General features: G+C 35.4%; 1 protein-coding gene across 1 annotated transcript in view; it reads left to right on the top strand.

Moving 5' to 3' along the window:
• The window catches only part of PDZRN4 (PDZ domain containing ring finger 4), a 338512-nt gene that overhangs the window by 79291 nt on the left and 238314 nt on the right, over window positions 1-20907 (top strand). The gene's annotated exons all lie outside the window — the stretch shown is intronic.

The raw sequence follows: 20907 nt of genomic DNA on the forward strand, positions 1-20907 counted from the left end.
AACATTATTTAAAATAATCAATCTTTTAAAAATTAAATCGACAGGCTATCAAGGTGCAATTTGAATTGAAATATGTAGACTTGATATCACTAAATGGAAAACATTTGAAGTGCTGAGCTTGTTTCTGTGTTAGCTAAGACCTTTTAGTTGAAACTAGAAAGAAAGCAAGATTGCCGTATGTTAGTAAAAGGTCTGAATTAGAGAATACTTTGAAGCAAATATTGTACCATAAATTTTCAGGCACACTGGAGGTGATCCTTCAACCACCACTTGAAGTCTATTTGATATCCACAGCATCTCTGCCTATTGGCTCCCTAGACCTCATTGAAGGATGTGACTCAGCGGTGGAGCACAGACCCCTCAAGGCAGTCTGCTTCTTCTTTAGAAGGCTCCATGAGAAAATGCTCCCTTATTTATACCAACTCTGTCTCCCTGTAACCAGAATTTCCTGGCCTGAATCCTGTCTACTGGGGCCATACAACATGAGTCCTTTAAATCCTTTAAATATCTAAAGACAGCTACCAATGATTTCCTTCCCTTTTTACTAGATTGCTAGACTGATTAGTTACCAGAGAAGTGTGGTAGACAAAAATATTCTGAATTCAGCCAAATATTTGCAAAGTCTCTCAATGAATTCTTATAGACAGAAAATGCTGGCTGGCAGTACAATTAAGTTAGAACCAGAGGCTAATTAATGGGTCAGTGTCAACTTAGAGAGCTGAAGTATCCATGTAGCTTGGATTTCATGTGGATCTGTGCTTTAGACTAATATGCTCTACGTTTGAATTCATGACCAATCGGAGGATCTTGATTGGCATAGGATCAAATTGACATTAGAGGCAACTCTGAGAGAGAAGGGGTATAAGTGCTTGATGACTGACAGTTGTACTAGAGAATTGTGTGGCTCGTTTCATTTTATTCAAGTCTCTGATAAAAGTTCACATTTTAGGTAGGCCTTTTCTGATCACCTCATACAAATTAGCATTCTCCTCGTATAAACCTCTACGTGCTTTATTTTCTTCATAGTACTTATCATCACTTGGTATGGTTGTATATTTATCAGTTTACTGGAAACATCATGCTCCACTGGAATGTAAGTCCCGGCATTGTTTTCTTAGTTTTCATTGCCAAAAAGTTCAAACATTCAGTTCTTTCCCATTAAATGGTATAATGGTGAAGTTAGAGGCATGAGCTTTACAGTACATTGAACAATAAACTTAGAAACAGTAAGTTCATGGAGTGACGTGGTAGGGAGGCAGGAAATAGACTCACTCTGATACACATTCTTACCCACTACGTGCTAGGGTCTGTGCTAGGTGTTTTATGTTATTTTTTTTATCTTCTCTAAAATTTCATGAGTGTGTGTTGTAGACATTAAAAAGAAAACAGAATCTGAGGGATTATTTTATTACATGGAAGGCTATAGCTATATAGTAAGTGAAGGAGATGGGATTTAAAATCAGATATGGTTGACCACAAGACTAGCAGAGAGTTTTTTATCATCTGACCATAAGGGTCATCATGATATGTGTAAAGGGGGTTTTGTTGAAAGAAAAATGAAGCATAATTGAACCTAAGGAAATCATTTAGAGAAAAGGTAAGGCTGGATGTGAAGAATGAAGGTGATTCAGAGGGATGAGATTCAGAGTTGGGTAAACGTTACAGGCACGGGAAGTTCCAGATTTATATATTTCTGTCTTGGTGGATATGGTTGACTAGCAACAATTTAACAGTTATTAAGAGGAAGGGTGAATGGTGTGATAAGCCTAGAGTATTTTCAGTGGGGATGATTATCAACCCCAAAGGGGTGAAATTGGTTCTTGAAGGGCAAAAAAAGATCTTACATTGGCTTGTGGCCCTCCAAAGGACTATGGTATATAAACAGATACAACAGTATATCTGTGGTATTAACATTTCATGGGGAAGGGGGAGGATGATAATGAAAAGAGAGACAGAGAGAGAGACAGAGAGAGAGAGAGAGAGAGAAACAGACCTAATACAACAGAGTAAAAGAGTAAAAACCATAAGAAAAAAAATAATTTATACAAAGGAAAATTCAAGGAGACTGTTCTATGGTGTTTTAAGAATTCTCCTTAGTATATTATAGTTGCTGAAGGAGGACACTCTGTCCTCAGATAGACCCGCAGATTGTTGTATGTTAAATGTTGTATGTTAATTGTTGTATGCCATAGACTCTGCTAAATGTTTCCCGTGTATTCAATGACTAAAGCCTTCAATAAATTTATGAGAGGGTATTTGAATAAAATTTGCTTAAAGTCACACAGCGCTTAATGCTAGGGCCAGCATCACTACGTATAAGCTTTATTTTCCTTTTGGAAAATTGGGCTAACACAAGAGTAACACCTGTTTTGTAGGTCACTGTGAGAATTACATGGGATAATGCATATAATTATCATGCATGTAAAGCAGGTAGCACGGTGCCAGGCAGAAATGTTAGCTACTCTTACCACCCAACTGTGGTTGGTACCCTACATTTGTCTGGATAACAAGAGTCAGCAGCATTTGCTATTCTTAAGGATCCTGCTTTCATTAATAATAATGCATCAATATTGTTAGTATGTTACATGTACCACATTCATGTAAGATGATAATGGCGGAAACTGGGTGTGAGTATATGGGGACTCCCTGCATTTTATTCACAACTTGTCTCTAGACCTAAATCTATTCTTATTTTTGAAAAGATTCATTTCTAGCAGTGAGTTGAGTATTTTCTTTTAACTTGCAATTAACTGGATTTCATAAATCCAGCTGAACAATGACAATGTCAGAAAATCCCAAAAATGAGAGTGCACAGAAATTTTAAACATTCCACAGATAAGCCAGCAGATGGCAGAGTACCCAAGCATCTGAACTGGGGCCTAAAACCCTGCTTGCCATAAAATGAAGCCTTTCCTTTCTTCTGGAGTTTTGGTTAATTCATGATACCAAAAACATAAAGTCCCGTTGTCTCTAAATACAGGGCTATCACTGAAAACAAAACGAGCATGAGTGTGGAGTGGATACTTTAGCTCAGAGGCACTGTAGTGGTGAATTCCCACGGAGGGAAGAGGCAGCTTTGATTCTGAGCTTTGTAAACTCAGGTGCTTATTCACTGTCCACATAGAGGGTCCACAAAGAGATGGTGTGTCTTCTTGTCCCAGTTTCTTCTTCATCTTATGCTCACCGTGGTGATTTCTCACCTGGTTCAGGTGGGTGGCTAGTCAACTCAGTAGACGAGAATATTTGGACCCATCAGTGATCTCTGGCTGTGCTGACACTAATCTAGACTTACCGTTGGAACTGAAGTGTGACATCCAGCTGAAATAAGGTTGGGGAATGCCTCTTGTTACAACAGCTGAGGATACTCTGCTGCCCTTTGGTATGTAGGAAAAGCAATGTTTGATAGAGGAAATCAATTTTTCTTTGGTAGATTAGTGGCCATCGACAGACTTCACACACAGAGTTTCCATATGGATAAAGATGATTTTTTTTTCTTATGTCTGGGAGAGAAGAAGATAATTTATGTGAGCAAGTGAAAGGTAATGTGGAATAAAAGGGATATTAGTTAGACATTTTAGTCCTCAGCAAGGAATTTAAGGCTAATGGCCTCCATCTGATCCAAAAGCCAATTATGCTAATGGTACTCTTAGATGTAAAAGCTGTGCCCATAAGTCAGCACAGACCTTTGGCACTTAATATGTTTGCCTGGACACTTGCGTGATTCTTTTCCTCCCATTCTCTGGCTGTATTCAAAGTTAAAATCATTTTTACCCTTTGATATATGCATTCCCTAGAAGGTAATAGGACTGAATGGGGTGGAGGCTCTTTATAAGGCCACAATTCGGTATGTCCTCCGAATATACCATAAGCTTCGTCTTATGGTATATTCAAAAGTCATGGAAGAAAAAAATAGACACAAGATGCAGTGAAAAGAAGAGTAACCATCTTTCTATCCAGGATGTTGTTTTTCACCAAATGCAGAAGACTTTTCAATTTCTTTTGTGCAGAAGCTTAATCGTTGAGATGGGTTAATGTACAGGCATTGGTTAATCTTAGCGGTCTGTTAAATGAAGAGGTTTATTGACTTTACAAAAGGTTAGTTTGTGTAACGATTACATTGAAAAAGCACAACTCAATAGAGTGCAATAGAAAGCAGTATTTTTTCTTCTACTCTCCCTAAACCTCTGCTAGTCAGGCCAGTTATTTCCATGAAATGTCAAAGCAGTCCCGTAGCTTCAGTCACTTCTAATTTCAAAAATGGTCTCTTACTAATCAAAACTACCGACTTCACTTAAAGTTAAACCTTCTCCAGTAGTTCCTTTAAAACTTTTACTTAGCTAGAAATGAGGGAGCAGTGGGAAAATGCTACAGCACACCAGCTCTCACCTAAGAAATTCTATCCCAAACCATCCCATTTCTTAGCTCTAATTTCTAAATATCTTCAAAGTACAGATTGAATTAAATGTTTCACTATTTGTTTTCGGACCTCATTTTTTCAAGCCTGGCCCGGTGATGGAGTAGTCACTCAGATTGTGGGGACCTCAGTCTTTGTGTCTTTAGCCAAAAATATAAAGAGAAGATGTTTAAATACCATCTCATATTGGCAGCTCTGGAGGATTTAAGGGATATTAAAAATAAGGCAGTATAATGTGATTTAAGGGATATTAAAAATAAGGCAGTATAATGTGAAACTAGCAAGGTGCTAGGAATTTTGTTGAGGGAATCTCAAAGTGCTGTGGGAATTCAGAGCCACATGTGAGTCTTTGGTTCGCAGTGGTTTTCAAGTGTTTGATCTGATAAAGTTTGAGAACCACTTCTCTTGTCACACCTTAAGCAAATCAAATGTTCTTGACATGCATCATCTTATTTATAAAATAAGAATGTTGAATTGGAGGGACTTGTAAGGTTCCCTTCACCTCAAAATGATTTAAGAATGACAAATTAAACAATAATAAAGGAAATACAATTTTCAGAATATCTTAGCTTTGATTGTATGCATACATGGCTGGCAGTTATTAACACCTAAAAAGCGAAAACACCTTTGAACAATTTATGAACCTAAACGAGAAGCAGTATATCTTCATTGTATAAAAAATGATGGCTGTAGTAGTAAACGATAAGGGCTAATTCCCAGTAATAGGTAGGGACAACAATCATTGAATTCATTAGTTTCTATTTGGGTTTCTCTAAAGAACACTGTGTGTGTGTGTGTGCGCGCACGTATTTTACTTAAGTCTCTATGTCCCCGGGTGAAAATATTAACATAACCTGGGTTTCGCCTGTGGGAAATGTGAATTTTTAAAACTGAAAATGTAGAAATCAAATGTATTACCATTTACATGTGCACACGAATGCTTTTGATGGAGGAAAAAGAGATTTGTTGAATCAAAGTAATAGAGTTTAAGACAATTATAATAGTATTGAGAGAGACTATAATGATTAATTAAAAGGGCACCGGCAAACACATACAAAGATTTTTTTTTTTTTTTTAATTTGAAAACTTTTTTCTCTATCATTCTGAAGGATTATCCTATTTAGCAGCAAATAGCAATGTAATATCTGACAGGTTTGGAGGAGTTGATAGCTCAGAAGATCTCCTTTCTCCTTTATTGGTAATTTGTGTGTGTAATAGGAGCGCACAGCAAACTTCAGCAGCCATGGGAGAACGGCCCTTCCCCGCCCAACCCCTTAGAGGCTCTCTCTTGTTCTTTCAAAAAGTGTCCCCACCTAATCCCTGACCGGGTCTGCATGATAAACGGGCACCCATTCTAAGGTCTGTGAGGTAGTTAATGCACAATGGGGGTTCTACAAGCCCATTTCACTAGATAAAGGCAGGCCCTGTGTAAATAACATTGCTGGTCCTCTCATTGCTCATACAGGCACAGGCAGCTGTCTGACCTGTACATGGATGTGCCAACACCAACCAGGCACATTCAATGTTTGGCCTTTCACTAGAAGTCTTCGTATTGGGCTGTCGTTCCCAGAGACCCTCGGGGCAGTGAGAGAGTACAATGAGAGCACTTCTTTCCTAGCAGTAGTTGAGGATTTCACCGTGTAAATGAGACTGATGAGGATGAGACACCCATACACACAAAATAATGACCATTTACATTTTAAATATATGACATAGTGTTCCAATTTGGTCATTTACTCTTTTTACCTTCTTTTAGTAGTCTTTATGTTATCTAGGTTTGGAAATAATGTGGGTTTTTTTTTTTTGATCAATTTTTCTTATTTAGACATAAAAACATATCCAAGGTAGCTTCTCAGTCTAGGTAGCTTCTAGAGGACCCCAGGCAACAACATATGTAGAAGTTGTGATATGCAGAAATAGATCATTGTATTCCAACATTATTTAAATCATTTAATAATAATATATTATTAAATATGTATGTATATATGTGTATATATGTATGTGTTTATATATGTATGTATGTATGTGTATATGCATGTAATTCTAGAGGCATAACCCAAAGCAGACGCCTCTGTTTATGAGGTCAGATTCCTCATTTGTAAAATGAAGTAGTTAAACTGATGAGCTCTAAGCTTTTTCTCAGCTCAACGTTGTATCAATTCTTGATGTCTAAAACAAACTTGCCCTTATTATAACTATCATTACCCCAAATTAACTTTTAGTCATTACGTTGAAACTATTCCTTCCTACATGGAATAAAGAAAGGAAATTAAATGTATTTGCAAAGATCCAAATGCCATTTGGCTATGCAGTCTAATGCAAAAATAACTTGAAAAACAGAAAACTGCAAAGGAAGTCTGAGTTAAAGGAAATCTCATCTTCTTTAAGGACCTTCTTCTCAGAATGTGTTTTAGAATGAGGCACTTCACCATCTGACGCAAGAAAAGAAAGAGAAAGAAACCAAATAATATAATAACAAACTCTAACAGGACCTCTCCTTTATAAATTAACTTCCTGTTCTTTGGACTTCCTTTTCCAACAGAAGCCTTCCTGCTTAGCATACAAGACCCCCCCGTGAATCTGGGTAGAAAATTACAAATATCTCTCAGGGCTTTGGGTAAAGTTTCTCCCTTATGTAGCACTGACATTTCTACAAATCCCCTCTAAATATTATGAGAGAACGAAGTGGCTTTTTATTTGGAGTACTAGTTGTGACTTAGGACTATTGGTGAAACCCCTTTGTTTGGGCTTTATTGAAGCATGTCAACAGCTGTCAACAAAAATACTTGTTCTGCCTGCTGCAACGTGATGTATTGATATGTATACAACAATATGTTATAAATTGAAATAAAATATGCATTTTTTCATAATTTATCAGCATTATGATGGCACAAAAAAGGCAGTCTTATGAATAATACAGAGCTCTTCAGCGGGCATTATGTACCGTAGATAATAAACACAGCCTCTCCCCTGGACTGCCAGGAGAGTTGTAAAGCAGAATGCATTAGTTCAGCTCTGTGATAATAAATCATTTTAGTATGTCAGTAGGCTCTGGCTAACTTTTACTCCTGAGGTCTGAAAGAATAGTGTGCCATACGGCCCTGGATGGTTTCTGAAGTGTTTAGACTGGCTCTGATTCTCCTGGGTAATGTTTTGAGTGAGCGATATGGTTAGATAACAAGTGGCAGTATTTCTCAGGTATCGATATTGTGATGCCTCCTGTTGTTTTATTGCCTGGAGTGGCTGATTTTGTCCTAATTGGAACTGTGGTTCTTCTTTGTGTCTCTATTTGCAAGATGGTGCAGTGTTTCTTTAAAAAATAAAACTTGTTCCACAATACAGTGCAACTGTTCTAAGTGATATCACCCTGCCTCTCAGTTATCTTTGCATGGATAAGAAATCAATAAGTCCTTACTGTTCTTATTTATCCTCTTAAAAAATATAGATACCCTTATAGGAACTTTTTTTCTTAGAGCTTTAATGACCATTAGTTCATCATTACTACATGTGTTTTGAAAGATGACAACCCAGCTTAGGTGGTAGCAAATCTCTACTGATTGCGTATGATTTAAAGAATCATGTTTACATAAACTTGATTTGCATCTCTGAGACTTCTGTATATATTAATTTCTCCTAGAATAACAGCAGCAAGGGTGATGTTTGGCATATATGTAGAAAAAGACCGAATTCAAAATCATTCTTTTGGCTGTGAATATACACCTATACAAAAAAAAAAAATTATAGTTTTCTCTTATGCTAACAAAGATCTGAAAAATTTTATAAGAAACACCAGATGGAAATTAACAGCTGTTCTGAAGGAGGTGAGACGAGTCATATTATTTCAATGTCATTATTTTCTTATGTTACAACTATATAAACTAATTCTGAAAAGTACTTTAGCTCTTTTTAATGCGTATGATTGCTTACCAAGCTTCTGTTGTCTTGATCTAAGTATCCACACATTAAGTTCATGCTGATCTCCGAACAGTTAAGAAAACAGTGATTTGATGCATCCACATAGTACCATTTACTGCAGTGTAATAGTACGGTTGATAATGGAAGCCACATTTTAAACATTCAAACTAATTAGAGTCATAAAATTATAATAATAGTGTGTTCTAATCCACTGGTATCTAAACCAGTGTGGGAGGGACTGAGCTTTTCATACAAAAGATCCTGAACTAGTCCTGAAGTATGTTTGAATTGAAACAGGTGGAAAATAGCAGTTTAGGCCCACTTCTCCTTCATGTCCCTGAAATACATAAATGCAGGGACTATTAGCAGTGGCACACCAGCTGAGCTGCATAAAGATGGCCAATTTCTAAGGAAACCAGAATTTATGTAATACAGGGCCTTTTAGAACACATCAACTCGACTTCATTTGGAAGCCAATATGTAACTGGTACAGCTCGCAAGGCACGGCATGGCTCTCTCGCATTTCAAATGGCTTGTGTAGCCTCTGTTCTGCTCCAGCAGGCCCTCAAAGCTGGCTCACACAGAAGAGACTGCTGCAGTCCAATATGGGGATTAGAAAGGCATGGAACACTAGGGTGACAGCAATTTTGAAGACAGATGACTTCTATCGGTCTCCAGATTGGAGATAGTGAAGAAAATACCTGTGCAAAGTCTTTTCCATCCACTTCCTTCTTCCTTGTGTTTTGTCAGTGTACCCTAGAAAAGAAAGCAGAATTCTGACTGCATAATGGAAGCTGGATTTCCACTGATTGTTATGACAGAGCTGGAAATTTTGACACCAAATAAGGGCTACTTATTTGCGAAAAGCTACTATGCTACATAGGAAATGCTGATGATGGCCTTTCCTTTGGGTTCATGTGTAGCTGGAGATTTATTTGATGTTTGAGATCCATTGTGCTTTGGAATAGAATCCTCTTAGCATCCCTACCATAAGCTCAGATGAAAGATGATTTAAGTGCTGTTGGTGGCTAACATGCATAGCTTTTACTTATGGGAGATATTTTTTTAAAATAAAAATATTTCAAAGCAAAATATCAAATATGCTTTAATAGGGAATTTTGTATATCACTGAAGTAAGGCTTTTCTTAAAATGCTTTTATTCAAAGACATCTTTTGTTTGAAATTCTGAAGCTGGTTGCTCTGTGTCATCACACTTTAAAAATAAAAGTAAATAGGTCACTGATTTGTTACATTTTCTATAAAATTGTTTTTTGTCATTTTATTTAGGAAATGTAAAAGAAGCAGAAAGTCCCTTCATATATGTGTGTGTGTGTGTGTGTGTGTGTGTGTGTGTGTGTGTTTGTGTGTGTGTATATGTATGTATATGTATATATATATATATTTTTTAAATCACCCTTAGGAAAAATAAAAGCAAAACATGCATATTTACACATATGTGTTCTATGGCACATGCACAATTGACATATATACAAGCACTTTAACTTGGGGGAAAGGTCTAGAAAATATAAAATCCAGTATTAATATTACTTAATGAACTTTCATAAAATAAAATTCTGAAATAGATCATAATTAAATCTATGAGGGGCAATTTCATATATTCACTGTAATAATTTTACATGTTTACCCAGGAAAATAGAGATTGAAAATCTTTCAAAGAAAAAATAATCTGTCATTCTTCACAGTTTTATCAGAAATTCATTACTTCTCTTGGGTCTAACCATGATACTTCTTCTCTTACTTTCAGATTTTTTCACCTTTATTTCTAAACACTTATAATTTGCTAATTCTAAATAATTTGATTCACTTCTTTAAATATGTTTTGAATTCTGTGTTTATCTCTCTCTACATTGAGCAAGCATAAATTTCAGTGACAGAATAAAATGCTTTTTTTTTTTTGCAATGGGATATATTTTGCATTAAACTTTATTTTACTTGATTATTAGGGTCATTATGGACATTAAACATGTTGACTAATTTCTGAGATATTGGTGATCAGCAACAATGTGGTTTGTTCTAATAGAAAATGCTTCTAAAGTGTAAGGTTTAAGTGAAAGAAATCCAGGAAATCATACCTTTCCCTCACCTTTGCTTAAGTGCAGGGCTTGTGAACATTGCAGAATTTCTTGGATGCAGGTGGAACTAAGTCTAACCCTCAATTTTCTCATTCACTTGCTGTGTAAATTTGGATATATTATTTAAACTCTCTGGAATCTCAGTTTCATCTTCTGTAAATTGAGAATAATGGTTCTCAGAGTTTCTGTAAGATTTGAAAGTGCTCAATAAATATTATTTTCTTTATTTGTTCTATAGTGTAAAATATAATATAATTCATCCTGATTCTGCCAAAGCCAAAAGTAAGGCCTGACTACATAAAGCAGATGCCCATATACTGTAGTCATGTAATGTATGTAGTTATCGAGTGAGATCAGAACTATCTGCATCTTGGTTTGTATGAACAAGGGCTTTTGCTATTACTTTAAATAGAATTAGTGCTTCAAACCCAAATGGCCCAGAATTTCACCTTTTAAGTATACATGATAGCAAGAAGGAGATAGACAACTCTGTGTACACCATGAGGAAGGTCTTTCGCAGGGTAGGCAGATACTGCAATTACTACTTCTCCATGGAAAACTCCCCACCCCATGATATCAAACCTGATGTATTAGGTGCAACCTCTGCAAGAGTCTTCATCACAAAAACTTTGAGCACCGAACATGGGACGAAGCCAGGATTGAGGCAATTAAAAATCTGCATTGCATTGGGGAAACAGGCCAAAGAAGCTCTATATCCACCTAAGTGGTGTTTTGCAGTCTTTAGCATGTGTGTAGTAATTAACCAGCGGGCAGACAAGAAGAAATTAAAGCATAAGTGTTGAGGGTTACAGAAAAACGTAGGTCAGGTATAATGGTTCTTAGACAAGGAAGAGATGCGAATTATGATAGCAAAGGGACAAGAGAAAAATGAGCAGATCAACAGATTTAAGGAACCAGCTAAAGAGAGTTGTTAATTCCCACCACAATGCTCAAAAAAAAAAAAAAAATATTACCAAAGGGGCAAAAAAATTGTTCCAGAGCTTGGCCTTCCTAGGGATCATATATGCAAACCACTAGTCCCATGTTTCAGTTCCACATGAGTTCAGGAAGTGCAGCCTGAGAATAGCAAATGCACAGAGGTCAGGGAAGGAAGCGATAGTATCCTTCCTATCATATATCCCTATCATTGGGATATTTTTCCTGATTTGATTGTTACATCTCAGGATGCCTTATGATTGTGTTTGTTTCCTTTTGCTATTACTTTGAATAGAATTAGTGCTTCAAACCCAAATGGCCCAGAATTTCACCTTTTAAGTATACATGATAGCACCTTGGACATCACTGGAAGCGTGAGACTTCTTTTCAATTGTTAAAATGACTTTCTAAGTATGATGCCAACCTGTTACCTTTATCCTTAAGGAATCTGGAGAAGAATATGGCACATTGTGTATATTTTAATAGGGTTCGGCAACTACTGGAAGTATGTCCCAAAGAGCTGTACATCAGGCCAGTCTGAGCAGTTTTTTTTAGGTTTTGTATTTCACAAGATGAGGTAAGGTTATAATAAACAACCTCCAAATCTCTGTGACTTCCCCCAATAAATGTTTATTTCTTGCTCGTGAAAAGTCCAGCGTGAATGTTCCTGGGCAAGCAGCTTTCCTGGGTAGTTCTTTTCTGAGATAGGCTCAGAACTCTGGGTCCTTGCATCTTGTGGCTCCACTGCCATCTTGGAGTCCCTTGCTTCCAGCTGCTCAATCCAGGTGGAGTAGAGGTGAATGAAAGTGGGAATGGCGGTGGAAAATGGAAGTTCCCTCTGACTATTTTATGGCCAGGCCTGAAAAAAGCATTCATGACTTTCATCCACATTCCGTTAGCCAGAAGTTAGTCATGGGGTCTCACCTAGATGCAAACTGTAGTCTTCCTGGCGCTGTATTGGAAAATAAACTAGTTGGGGCACAAGTATTTTGTACCTGCCACAGCCTCTATAAAGTTTAACCACCTCCACTCATGCAACTGGACTGTTGTTCTTTCCCTATTCTCATCTCCTACATTTTCTCCCTTCTGTCTGTGCTTCTCTAAAGTCAAGAGCTATGACCTGGGAAGTCTGTGAAGCCAGTGGCTGCTCCCCACTCTCTCTGCTACTATTTACAATAAATGTCATGGCAAGGTGTCAGCATTTGGGGGGATTTCCTTACAACCTTTAACTGTTCCAGTCCTCTTTTGAGAAAGTAAACTCACCATTAATGCATGTCCCGAGTATGTTGTACTCCAAGTAGTGTCAGAAATAACTCATTCTGGCAAAAGGAAATCACCCTGGAAATTACCAGAGGATGTGACATGGATTATTTACTGTAATGGCTGAAGGTGTTTTCAGTAAAATGCAGTGTGTGCTGTGTTCCCTGATCCCATTTGTCCTCTTAAAATTAATTTCTGTAGTGTTTCACAGTTACCTGTTTAATTATTCATTCTGGATGTCATGGAGAATGATACAGTACTGCAAAATAAAGCCAATAAAACAAGTTTCTAATGCTAAATATCGAAGCTGGAAAATATGACCATTACAAATAAGCAAGGATCTGTCTTCCTTTTTCATAAGTATTCTACAAAAGACATGCCATGCAATAAACAATAGTGTTGGTTGGATTAATTTGAAGATGTTTGCATAAATATGCTCAGAGTTTTATATTTTTTTCCACTATACTTTTTTTGTATCAAAGAATGTGTGCTTCCTGGGCAAAACAGTTACCTTAATCTTTCATGTCATTGAAACTTCCACTTCTCCTTTCAGTGTAGGGTTATGGAGAGGAATGAACTTTTAGAATAAGACCTGAGTATAAGTCCTGACTTTTATACACTTGGTATGCAAGTTACTTGCCATCGCTCAGCCCGTTTCCCATTTATTTATTTTTTTTTTTTTTTTACTCCATTTCACTTCTTATTTATTTTTTTATTTATTTATTTTTTTTTTTTTAATATTTTTTTTATTTTTTTAATTTATTGGGGTGACAATTGTTAGTAGAATTACATAGATTTCAGTTGTGCAATTCTGAATCACATCATCCATAAATCACACTGTGTGTTCACCACCCAGAGACAGCTCCCCTTCCCATTTATTAATTATACTTCACAAAGTTATTGTGTGTATTACACTAAATGATGTTAAACATACCTGAATTTAGCATACGGAATTGCCTTTTAAAAAAGGATTAATTTCTACTAATAATTTTATATGAATTATAAATAGCAAAATTTATTTCAAAGGGTAAAAATATAAATAAGAATAGGGTGAGAATTGTTATGACTTTATGAAGATTATTAAATGACATAAATAAATTAATTCATTTTCATTTGAAATATTTAACATTTAAAATTATTATATTGGAAATATTATGATATCAAATAGGGTTACTTTGAAATTAAATTTCTTTATTAAAATAAAGATCAAAATTTGATTAACTTAAATATTATCTCCTTTCAGATCTGAGCTCAAGGAATCACACTTCACTAGGGGCAATACTCTGAAATTAAGGCAGAGCCCTTGTATATTAAAAACAGGATGACAAAAACAATTTTTTAAAAATCTAGAAACCTCACTAATCATTAGAGAAATGCAAATAAAAACCACAATGAGATACCACCTCACACCTGTCAGAATGGCTATCATCAATAAATCAACAAACAACAAGAGCTGGGAAGGATGTGGAGAAAAGGGAACCCTCGTGTACTATTGGTGGGATTGCAAATTGGTGCAGCCACTTTGGAAATCAGTATGGAGGTGTCTCAAAGAACTGGAAACGCAACTACCTTATGACCCAGCAATTCCACTCAGGTATCTATCCAGAGAAATCCAAACGTTAATTCAAAGAAATGTATGCACCCCTACCGTGTTTCCCCAAAAATAAGACCTAGCTGGACCATCAGCTCTAATGAGTCTTTTGGAGCAAAAATTAATATAAGACCTGGTCTTATTTTACTACAATATAAGACCCGGTCTTATCTAACATAATATAATATAAGACCGGGTCTTATATTAACTTTTGCTCCAAAAGACACATTAGAGCTGATGGTCCAGCCAGGTCTTGTTTTCAGGGAAACACAGCATGTTTATTGCAGCACTATTTACAATAGCCAAGACATGGAAACAACCAAAATGCCCATCGGTAGATGACTGAATTAAGAAATCATGGTAAATTTGTACAATGGAGTATTACTCGGCCATAAAGAAGAATGAAATCTTACCATTTGCAACGATATGGCTAGACTTAGAGAACATTATGCTAAGTGAAATAAGTCAGACAGAGAAAGACAAATGCCATATGATCTCACTTATATGTGGAATATAAATAATAGAATAAACAAACTAATCAGAAACAGTTTCAGAGATATAGAGAAAAAAACTTCGGGTTGCTAGATGGGAGGGGGCCGGGGATGAGGGAGAAGGTGAGGGGATTAGAAAGCACAAATTGGTAACCACAAGATTGCTACCGGGATATGAAAGACAGTTTGGGGAAAATAACAAATAATGTTGTAAAGATTTTGTAGGGTATCCGGTGGACACTTGTCTTGTTAGGGAGACCACTTCATGGATGTAGATGCCTGACCACTGCAGTGTACACCTGAAAGTGAAGCTGAATAATAATGGATGTCAATTATAATTTTATATATATATATATATATATATATATATATATATATATATATAGTCACAGCATGTGGAGTACAGCATAGGGAAATAGAGTCGGTGGAATTGTAACAGCTATATATGATGTCAGAGGGATAGTAGATTGGGGGAGGGGGTTATCACTTTGTGAGGTGTATAAATGTCTAACTAGTGTATTGTTTTGTACACCTGAAACTAATAAACGAAAAATAAAATCTATTACATGATCTGGAAGATAAACTTGAAGAGGTCTCTTAGAGCAAACAGAGAAATAGACCAGCTCAGGAGGTGAAATATCTTTAACATAAATTTTAAAAGGAAATAAATGAGCAAATGGAAGGGACAGGATACTCAAAGAAATCATAGAATAAATTTTCTACAGCAGTATAGAGACATGAATTTTTTCAAAGAGCCTACAGTTTTCTAGAAAGGAAATAGTATTTATCAAAAAGGTGTAAAACTCATAGTGGCATCTGATTTCTCATTTGTAACACTGCAAAGACAATGAAGGAATTCTTTCAAATTTTGAGGGGTAATAATTTTCAGAGTAGAATTCCATACCCAATCAAATTTCTTAAACTGTGAGGTCAAAATAAAGACAATTGCAGAAATGCAGGGACTCCAAAAGTTTTCTTTCCACTCACCATTTTGAGGAAGTTACTTCAAAGTGTACTCTAGCCAGTCATGAAAACCAAGTAGGAGAAGTTGATATATAAGAAACATTGGAATCAATCCAACAAAAAAAAATCCCCATATTGTCATCCATAAATCAAAAATAGTCCCCAAGTCAAACAGAAAGCATGAAGCAGAGGGTGACAGAGTTAAAATTGATTCAATTCAAAGATAAAATGACTAAGAAGCTAGAAGCTATTGACTGTAGAGATTTTTTTTGTTGTTTGTTATTTTAACTTAACTAAAGAATGGCACTTAAGAAAGCCAGAAAAAGCAAAATAAAACGTAAACAGAAATGTACTATCCCTACACACTTCAAAATCAAAACCTAAAACTCTAAAAGAAAGGCATGGCCCAAAATAAGTAAAAAACAAAAATATACCATGGTTTTGAACAGGGACAGAATCTAAGAAGAAAAAAATTTTTTTATCATAATGTTTGAAAGTTTGAATTTTAAATAGCATAGAGGTAAGAATATTGGACAAAAATTTTTAAAAAATGAGAAGGAAAAAATAAAATCCTTAACCCAGGATGTATCATCCCAGTGGCTCTGGCCTTATACTCCACTCCAGCCTCACTGTTGTGAAGTCCATAATAATGCTTTTGATTATTGTGCCATTTGACCAGCTAATGTACAAACTAAAGCCTTTTCTGTGAAACTTATGTTTTTATACCCTTAAAATTTGGGGCAGACAATAAACTAGTTATGGCTGGCCTAAAAGCTGCTAGGACATTGTAAAACAAAAATGGTTTGTTAAAATATAGGCTATTTCCCACCAAGTGGAGATACCTAGTATCCTTGGTGGGACACAGAAAATACTCCTTTTAAGTGGGGAGGAGAGAATCCTTCCTTTCCCCCGCTTTTCTTCTCAAGCCACCCTCAGTGGAAAACTGTGTGTAACTTGTGCCCTAAGCCACGTTCATAGGATACCGAAATAGTCATTTAGTTGGAGTAAAATAATACAAAAGTAAAATAATAAAACAGTTGACCAAACTGTTAGTTAGGTTAAAAAGGAAAATGTGATTTAAAATTGTCGTCAATCTTTAGGAGATGTAGGAATCCAGAATGGGGCAATTTTTAAGCAAACTGCAGAATCGCCCCCTTTAGATTTAATGCTTGAGATGGTGACATCTTTGCAGCCCCCTAAAGTAGGTTAGTCATTGTTTTTCACCATCCCTTTCAGAGCCCATTGCTAGTCTGAACTTCTAAAGAAACCAATACATATTTTCCAGTTCCAATGTATTTTTAAACTTTAATTATATTTATATTATAGAAATAAGGAAGGAAATTAAAATTCTCAAAAATCCCACCGCAGAGAAAAATACTATTAACAGATATGAGTATTCAAGTATAATTTTAAGAATTGAATTTCAAGATTGTTCCCTGTGACAATTCAGAGCTTGAAGATTTTTTTTGTGTGAATTCATAAACTCTATTTTTGCATCTTATACATTCTTTTCTTGTTTTCTTTGCTAAGAATGTGCTATTCTGGTTGAGTACTCCTGAGCTAATAAATATGAAGATTTAACAGTGTCATAGCTGCATTGCCACTCAAGTTGCCTTTGTGTTTTAATTTTGTATTTGCATATACTTCATATCCCATGATACCACTGTATACATTTTTAAGCTTAGTTGTGTTTGTTGCCTTATGATTTTTTAAATGAAGATACGTTTTTTGTTGTAGATTTCTTTACAAATTACCTGATAAAAATTGGATGAGAGATGGTATGTAATGGAGCTAGAGTATAAATTAGAATGAGGTTAAAAGGCATTAAAATGAGCCAAACCTGTGGAAGAGACTAGTACTTGCATTGTCTTCCAGAAAGGAAGTTAATTGTCAGAGTACAATTCAGATTTGAATTTCTGTTATTTATCAGTTAAAACGATAGGATTTGGGAGAACATATTTCTTTTTCTTTGAGAAGGCAATCTATCCTCCTCTGTCCTTTGACTGGTTCAGTGGAACTCTTCAGAGTCATCCCGCATTCCTGTTAGAGCTCTGCCGGGGTGCTTTGACATCCTGCCTCACCCCCCACCCCCACCTCACCCCACCCTTTGACCTTGTTTTCTCATTCCTGTTGTTCTGCCACACTTTTTTCTGACAACATCTAAATAGCACCCTCTCTGAGGCTCGTGCCAGACGTTCCATGCATCCTTCAATAAAAGCAATAAACAGGAGTGACCCTGGGTTCTTGCAGGAATTCTTCATTCCATATAACATTCTAAGGCAAATGACTTTTAAAAATAGATAAGCAAAGTTAGCCGTCTTCTCTAGCTGCTTTAACCGCTAAATATAATTAATCAAAAACTTTTTGTGAAATGGTCTTGTACTTGGTTTCACAGAAAGTTAGAAAAAAGAGCGAGAGAGATTGAAATTTTCTGCAATTAAATAGCCTTCATCTGAACACATTTCTCAAGCCCCCTCTTGGGCCTCAGATTTTTCTCCTCTTCTGTACTCTGTTAAATCATCAAGGTTTGTTGAATCTCAGAATGTTCCTGTTGGACACATATTTAATTTGTGAGGTTATTTTAATTATTGGTTTTGATCTTCAGATCCAAATTGATTCCCGATATTTTCTTTCCCAGAATTCATTTATTTTATAATCCTCAGGTTTTTGAGGCTTAGATGATATCCTTATAATCTTTCTTAATAGCAAATTATGCTTCGTTATTCAGTGGCAGAATTACTGTATCCTTTTATTAATTGGTTCTTAAAGAGTAGAACTTTCAAAGTACATTTTCAGGTAATAAAATTATTTAATCTTATAAGAAACAACTGTAAATAATCCTACTGTGCTTTTACATTTTCAAGCTGAGTTCATTTTTAAAGCATATTTCACAGTATATTTGTGTTTCATGATAACAGACTCAGCAAATTCAGCCACTAAAAGCCATTTAAGTATATTTATATATTGAGATCTTGTATAATTTATAGTTTTCATCTCCATAAAGCAAGAATATTTTATAGATAATGCTATTTTATGATGCTTTCATGAGCAAAAGTATCTTTTAAAAAAGGGTGCATGTCACCATACCCTATTAAAAATGAACTTAATGCATGTATTTTATTTAATCTTTGTATCTATCTTGACCTCTGAATAACCTCTACCAGTATTATTCCAAGTTAAAGTATATTTATTAATTTATGTATTTATTTGCATCATATTTTATATATTATATATTATTATATCACCTTTATTACATTTCTAATAAATATATTCTGAAAAGGAAAATACCATGTGACAATAGCAATGCTGCATTGCTTTTGCATAGCTCTTTTAACTACTGTTTTAATATATATTTTCTTTTCTTAAAAAACTTGAATTATGTGGCTTTATAATCATTTACATTCATTTTAAGAAACTGAGATACTAGAGTAATAAATGGTATGCTGACATCACAAAGCCTAATAAATTCAGTACCAGAATTAACATACAGTTTTCTTCAATCATAGTTTTATAATGTTTCAAGTACAGATGGTCAATAGTGAGCATTCAAATAACTTTAACAATCTCATTTGAAGCGTGTGTGTGTGTGTGTGTGTGTGTATTTTTATGTGAAAAAGTTCAATAAGCTTCCTGGCACACCCAGAAATGCCCCCAATTAAAATCGAACATGTATTAGAAATATTTCATAATATGTAGGTTTTATTTTTTCCCTTGTGATCATTAGCTCTTCTTTGAGAAATGGCCTCTAATAAAGATATTCATTTGGCCCCAGGATATGTGTACATTAAGGAAATAAAAACCTCAAGAGCTATCCCTTCCCTATTATATCTGTAAGGTATTTGTCAAATATCCCCAGGGCCTTTCACATACTGGTCAGCTGTACACAGAGATTATTATGAAAACTTCATATAGTTTTGCAGTATAACTTTGTGATCCTTCAGAGCTATTATATCTTCTAAGACTTCCTTGTGCTTTATTGAAAGCTTCAGGGAAAATAAATATGTCTTTCTAGACCCAGAACCTGAAATGACAGTGGACTCAAGAGATCAAGGTTATCAAAACAAGAGTTCTGTGTTATGGCTTCTGTTTATCTGCAAGAAAGCTGCCAAGGTGAAAGAGGTTGTTGTTATTTTTAAAGTATTGAATTATCTAGAAGAGGAATTTCTTATCAATATAGATTATTTTTGTTTCCAATTCTAAATGTTGACCTTATTTTTGATATCATCTCTGTCCTTTGACAGTTATTAGCTTACAGATGATTGCTAGAAAAATAACGCCCAAATTTGCACACACAGGAGGTTATTGGGGATGTTTGGCTGTTTGCTTTCAAAGGGGTTAAAAAAAAAAAGAGAGATTGAAAAGATGAGAAAGGAAACATGGACAGGCATCATATCCAACAAAGATTATACTGTCTTGCCTTCCAGGTACCCACTTTCAGGATTTCTAGTGTTTTGTATCTGACACATTAATTTTTCTCAAATCTTCAGTATTTGAGGAGTTCCCTTTGTCTTCTGCACAACAGAGGAATAACTGTATCTGTGCCATGATGATGATTGGTGTGTCTATTTTAGATATGATAAAAGGAAAATCTGACCATGTACAGACTTCGTGATTTTTCATTTCATTCTTATAGAAAAGTGAAATCATCTTACTGGGGCTCTATGCCTACATGATTCAGAAGTTTTAAATATATCACTTAATTCAAGACCTTTTTACAGTTGCTCATCCTATATATCATAACCCAAATTAAAGATAATGCTAAATACGAGTATAATAGCTGTGCTATAAGTGATGGTTGGCAAAATTCTTTATTTTTTTTTTCTTTTTCACTACAGCAAGGCAAGAGAACACAAGGTAAAATAGCAGTTAGCAGAACTTAGGTATTAGGACTCCCAAAATTAGGAGTCCCAAAATGTGGGTGGAAAGAACTCAGGATTTGTGTTGGAGTCTCACAATCCTAGGTTTCAAATCAAGCCTTGATAATTATTAGCCATGTCATCTCAGGGAAGTTATTTAATAACCTCCTCCAAACTCACATGGCTCATCTCTAAAAGTATCCTAATACTAATTTTCAAATTCGTTGGCATCATATTTGAGATAGTGTATTTAAAATGTCCAGCACAAGATAAATAGCACAGTAATAAGGTATCTGCTCAATAATTTTAGTGTTTTTTCTTTCTCCTCTCTTTTTGATTATAAAACTTATAGAGAGTTTCACATGATATATGTGTTTGTATATGTGTA

The sequence above is a fragment of the Rhinolophus ferrumequinum genome, chromosome 10, assembly GCF_004115265.2.
Source record: "Rhinolophus ferrumequinum isolate MPI-CBG mRhiFer1 chromosome 10, mRhiFer1_v1.p, whole genome shotgun sequence".
Lineage (NCBI taxonomy): Eukaryota > Metazoa > Chordata > Mammalia > Chiroptera > Rhinolophidae > Rhinolophus > Rhinolophus ferrumequinum.